This window comes from Papaver somniferum, chromosome 3 (assembly GCF_003573695.1).
Source record: "Papaver somniferum cultivar HN1 chromosome 3, ASM357369v1, whole genome shotgun sequence".
Classification (NCBI taxonomy): Eukaryota; Viridiplantae; Streptophyta; class Magnoliopsida; order Ranunculales; family Papaveraceae; genus Papaver; species Papaver somniferum.
Genome location: NC_039360.1, coordinates 203,341,166 through 203,347,575, shown reverse-complemented (window position 1 = coordinate 203,347,575; position 6,410 = coordinate 203,341,166). Strand labels below are relative to the sequence as shown.

Here is a 6,410-nt window from a genome sequence, read left to right as displayed (position 1 = left end):
AAAGAGCATTGGCTTGCTCCTCAACAGTATGTCCTTCCCAAAAAGTCACCATTCTACCACTATTACCACTAGAATGACATAATTCTAAGGCTTCTAACCTTTTGGCTATGGCTGTTATTTTAGCATCTGACTTATAAGATCCTTCTACCCTATTGACAGTTCCTCTACTTAGAAGAATTGTTTTCTGGGGTTCCCTACTATTTTCCCATTGTTGGGTCTTATTGGAGATTTCATTCAAAAATGTCATCGCCTCATCAACAGTTTTATGCTCAAACCCACCTGTGCATAAGGACTCAACCATGGTTGTTGTTGAATAATCTAAACCCTCGTAGAGGATCTGAACTAACATAACCTTCTCTAAACCATGATGAGGACATTGATATATTAAGTCATTGAACCTTTCTAAATACCTATATAAAGATTCTCCCTCTTGTTGAGTAAAAGTACAGATCTGTGTCCTAATAGACGATGTTTTGTGCCTTGGGAAAAACTTCTGCATAAAATCAAATGTAAGTTGGTCATAGGTTTCAATTGACTCAGAATCCAAACTATACAGCCAAGATTTGGCTTTATCTTTTAAGGAAAAGGGGAATAAACTAGGTTTCAACGCATCATCACTAAGGTTTTTAATTTTCAGAGCATTACAAACTTCCTCAAATTCCCTAACATGAAAATAGGGATTCTCATTCTCTTTTCCTAAAAAGATTGGGAGCATTTGTAAAGTCCCAGGTTTGAGTTCATAATTTGCCTCGGTTTCAGTTAACTTGATACAAGACGGACGAGAGGTCTTAGTTGGGTTTAATAAAGCTTTCAAAGTTGCCATTTCTGGCACTACCAAAGGACTAGGAGTACTTTTTTCACTAACTGTCAAGTTTTCAAAGCTGAAATTTCCAAAGACAGGGCTCTCAAAATAAGAGTCTTCGAGCTCCCCGCCTTCACAAGAAGAACTACTAGGTTTGTCGCTAATCAAACGACCCAGAGTGTTTCTTTTCCAAGCCCGCTCTATAATGACCTCTGGCATACACTAGAAAAAACAAAAACAAAAATAAAATTCCTAAAATGAAGGGAATTTCTATGCAAACAAAAACGAGGCTGACTCCACCACAGCAAACTTACTGATTTCTAGCAAACAAAAAGCATGATGGCTCCACTTAGATTGTTTCTAGACCAGCTTATAATCCTTCGAAAGGGAATTCGTTACAATTTAAGCAAACCCCTCTGGAATCAGTCTGAGCTAAAGTAAGTTGAATAGAGACGAGGGAAGCTCAGTGGAGCTTTGATACCCAAGGACTCACCAGCGTTACAAGGCGGCGTATTCAACTCACAGAAACCATCATGAACTTCAAAGTATGCTCAAAAGAGTAACCAATATTTTTCGAATGAATTTCTTATTAAGCTCGTCACCCTATAGGTCTCGTTCTAGTCAAAATTTTAGGATTAGGTTCGCGTTTGGTTTTGTTTTCCTAAGGCGGGCAAGAAGAGAACGGTGATGAAATCCGAACCCTTATCTTGTATGGCCAGTCCTTGCCCTTTACTAGGAAATTAAAGCAGCCGTTTTCAATTCCTCGGCATATATGCACACAAAGGAATACAGTAAACCCGCTGATAGAGGATTCGCGGGTGTTTAGATAAACTTACCTCCCGTTCCAGAGGGGGATGAACCTCTACTCGGGCCAAGACCCCTATGTCATGTACGAACCCGAGGGGCCGAGGCGATATCGTAATCGCCGTCCTTCTCTGCAAACAGTTTATATTTAAACTACCCTTCTGTAGGGTTTAAAAAAAATGTCCCAAAGTCCACAGTCCACAGTCCAAAAATATAGTGCAAAAGAAAAGGAAAGTCTAAAAAAATAAAAATAAAAACTCTAAAGAATAAAAACAAAATAAAATGTCTCTCTTTTTTTTTAATTAATTTTTCTTCTTCTTTTCTTTAGCTCCTTTCGCTTTGCTTTTACTCCAAATCTTTAAGTATTCACCAAAAGCTTTGGCAAATTTTTCCTTCGCTCCAAATTCCAAAATTTGTAAGGAAAAGACAAAAACCCAAAAACGTAAAGAAGAACAAATAAAAACCGAAAAAAGAAATCTAAAAACTCTATCCTAAAGACAAGTCCGCGTCGGCGGCGCCAAAAATTAATGTGATTTTCAATTGAGTTGTAGTAAAAGGTTCGTTGAGACTTGTGAAAGCAATAGATTTTAGACTTATAAAACTTAAAAAAAAACTTAACTCAAAATTTGATTTCAAGATATTAAAGATAACCAAGACACTAGAATCCACTATTACACATGAATGAATGACGTCAAATATTTCATAACTCTAATTAGCCTTTAAATCCTTTATTTCTTAATCCACAAATAATCAAACATATTCTCAAATATTAATTGTATTCCCTAAGCATAGACTATCAATTGATTAAACAAAGTATAATCTATCAAATTGAATCACAAGTAATTAAGAAAATTATGTAAACATTGATTGAGTGAATTATAATTAAAAATTAGAGAAAGTGAAATAGTTACCCATTATTCATGTGTAAATAACTTCATCCATTGCCTTGGTTACGCGAGAATTTAGCCTCTCATCATGTTGGAAACACGCTCAAAAGTTGATTTCATTTATGCTCAAAGATGGTTTACAAATGATGAAAGTGTGAGAATAATTAAAATTACATATAACGATATATGTTGGTTGTCGCTGTTACTATAGCAAATAAGACTGTCGCGCAACAGTCGCTGAGACTGTAGCTTCTAAGACCCACGGATGTGTGTCGTTATCACTGTTGATAAAAAACTTTCTTGGTTGGTCTGTTCTTCGTGTTCTTCAGCTATGCAGCAGCAGAAATGGCGTTTCCTGCAACTTTGATTTCTCGACTCTCTGTTCATTCTAACTGCTCCCCCAAACTCTCTGTCCCCCTCTACTGAACCTCAACGACTTATATAACCTTACTGCGCCAAATCTCCCATCATAACTGCATGTAATCTTCCATTACTCGGCTTTGAAGAAAAATATTCTCGGGAATATTTTCTTTTATCATATTTAACTCCACATGTTGTTTTCTCGTGACATAAGACATCCAACATGTTGAGTCATCATCCAGAAGTGGTATAACACGGAGCAGGCATAATAAAACCTCTCGATCACACACATTGAACTCGGAATGGACTAACTATAACCTGTGGCACTCTGTTTCCTACTCTCGGTTTATCTAACCAAATTCAACTGAACCAAAGGCCTTTACCAAGCCTGATAATCCCAATCAAGTCTTCCCCTGCAGACCCAGCCATTGAGTCTCAAGAAATCACGTCAAATTCTTGATTTTAAACTCTGCCAGTTTCACTGTTCCATTTTCCCGCCAAAATCTGTTTAAACGTGGAAGAAGAAGGGGGTGCCCCTATCCATATTAGGGGTTTCCTTAGCAGGTGGGTGTTGAGAATTAAATTGGGTTGTACATAGCCGAGGGTGCTCCTTAGCAAAAGTGGGGGTCCGTATAGCAATTGTCCTCCTGGGGGTGCTCCAAGTAACTTTTCGAGCCGAATTTTCCAACAATATTTATTTCCAAAAAATACTTACAAACACACAAAAAACCATAATAAGTACAAAATCGAGTACTCACAATACGGAACATTGAGGACAAATCAGACAAATAAATGCGTCTATCATTGGTAGGCTCGAAAACCTACAATAATATACCGCAAGCGCACAACGTCTAACTAGTAGACAATGGAAAGTACAGGTCGTTCCCACGAGGAGTGTGAAATACTCTACCAACTAATACCAAAAATTAAGTAATCAACAAGATAATGTTTTAAGGATTTTTATAAATTCATAACAAAATGAAATGACAAATAATTTAAAGATAAACAAAATGAGTGTGGGTTATTAGGGTTTTCGGTTTCCACCAATAAATTATGCAAATTCTACTAATCGTTAAAAATAAATTCCATGCATTTTCAAATATTGTTTCTCCCCTATAGTTTTCTTCGCTTCGTGGATAGCGATTCTAAAGCATTTCCTGTCAATCCTAAAGAATATCACGTCAAGGGATTTAACCAAAGCACGCCATATCAATTGAAAAGCATAAACAATCAATGAAATCACATGAACAATAAAATACCAAGCTATATGAAGAAAAAAATACTAGTCATTCAAATCATTATTGATCATATAAATATAGAGTTTACACAATTTATTGGTTTCTACCTAAACCCTAACATAACACTAGCTAGAAATGGCTTTCTCAAAAGCCATAAACATATTAAAATTAATCTCTAGCTAATGAAAAATGAAGAATCGAAAACAAAACTTCAAAACCCTTCCTTCCTTCCTTGCGGCACTGTAGCCGGGTGCCCCCTCAAATAGTCGACACCCTTCTTATACACCTTCCCTTTCTTTTATTTCATTAAACAAAGTATCAAAATAAATTATTCTATGAAATATCTTGCATATAAGCTTATGTCGTCATCAGTATCTTTCCCCAAACAGTATTTCCACCTCGTTCTTCCAATGAAATAATAAACTCTCCTTATTTCCAAAATCTCCCAAATGAAGAAAGAATTATTTTATTTCCAAAATAATCTCACGTGTAAATATTCCTCAATTAATTCTTCACATGGCAAATAAATTATCTTTCCCGGTGGAATATATTTGTAATAAAGTAAGAAAGATAAAATACTTCTCATTTTCAGTTTGCATGTGCCAACCCCATTTTGATTTCAATTCCTTTGTTGCGTTTGTGCCTCGCCTATGAAACAAATTTATGCTGCTGATATATATGGAGATACCATGCCAGCTACATTTTGTCATTTTTGTCATTGTGGTTGTCGATATATGGAAATACCAGGCCAACCCCATTTCATAATTGTGGTTGCTGATACATGGAAATACTAGGCCAACCTCATTTCATCATTGTGGTTGCTGATATATGGAAATACCATGCCAACCTCATTTCATCATTGTGGTTGCTGATATATGGAAATACCAGGCCAACCCGGCTGCTGATACATGGAAATATTAGGACAACATATTTGATCATTGTGGTTGCTGATACATGGAAATACCAGGCCAACCACATTTTATCATTGTGGTTGTTGATATATGGAAGTACCAGGCCAACCACATTTTATCATTTTGGTTGTTGATATATGGAAGTACTAGGCCAACCACATTTTGCCATTTTCGTCGCAAACACCATTAAGTCTCACATTTTGCTGTTTATTCGCTGGATGATCGAATTCACTTGTACTTTCTACAAAAGCACTAACATAGTATTAGTAACTAAAATATTGTATCCTAGCTAATATAAATATGGGTGTAAAATGTTGCATTTACATGCTTATCAACACCCCCCACACTTATATTTTGCTAGTCCTCGAGCAAAACAGAGATATTATGCAATTGATTTTTTTTTTACTCCTAAGAAAAGTGAAAACCTGCAAAAATATGGATAATTACCCACTCCCACACTTAAACATTACATTGTCCTCAATGTAATTGAGTCATCCAACGTAGAAATTAAGGTGGGAAATTCTAAAATACATATGCACAAACTGAAGAACTAAAAATAAAAGATAGAGTGCAGGGAACAAATCTGATGGGTTGACTCCCATGAAGCGAAATGTATTTGTTTCCCGACTTTCCAGTAGCACGTTCTCAAACAATATGGGTTGGTACCCCAAGGTAAGTTGCGAATTATATATATAAAACCTGAAGAGTTGGGGATCAACCCAACTAATCCGGTCAGCTGAAAAGATGATCCTGCAACAGAAATGATTAGTACCGAGAGAGCTAAAACTGAATTCAATCTTATTTAAAACATAATTCGAAACTTGAATATGAAGTAAATCAGGTTCGCATATGATTACTAAAGATTGTCTAAAGAATTGAACAATTATTGTACTCCCTAAATCTGGTTCTAAGTCAGCGGAAATAACTTCTACGACTGATATTTGTTCAAATTCACTCGCTGAACAAGGTCTCAATGGAGAAAAAATATCACGACTCTTAGACCCATTATCATCTAAAATGGTTTCATTATGAATATCATCAAGACGAAAAAATTCAGAATTTAATGGCCTATGGGTCAAGGTAGGAGCATTCTCGACTGATTGAACTAGTTGAGACTCGGACAGAGCTAGAGGTTCTAGTTTGGGCTTCCATTTATTAGTGTCTAGAAGTGGTGTGGAGTCTAATAAGACACTTACTTCACAAATAACACTATCGTCATCATAATCATACCCAAAATGAGCTAAGCAAACCTCTAATGGATCTTCCAAGTGGCTCTTGCAAATGTTTTGCGAGTGCATACTTTCTTTTCGCCCGCACTTCAAACTAAAGTACCTAAAAAAATAATAATCAAACAAACTGCGTAAAAAGAACTAAAAGAAATCTAAAAGAAAAATAAGAATAAATTATG

General features: G+C 36.0%; 1 pseudogene; it reads left to right on the top strand.

Annotated features, from left to right (window-relative positions):
* Nucleotides 1–359: 359 nt before the first annotated feature.
* Nucleotides 360–459, top strand: LOC113362376 (annotated as a pseudogene).
* Nucleotides 460–6,410: the final 5,951 nt, after the last annotated feature.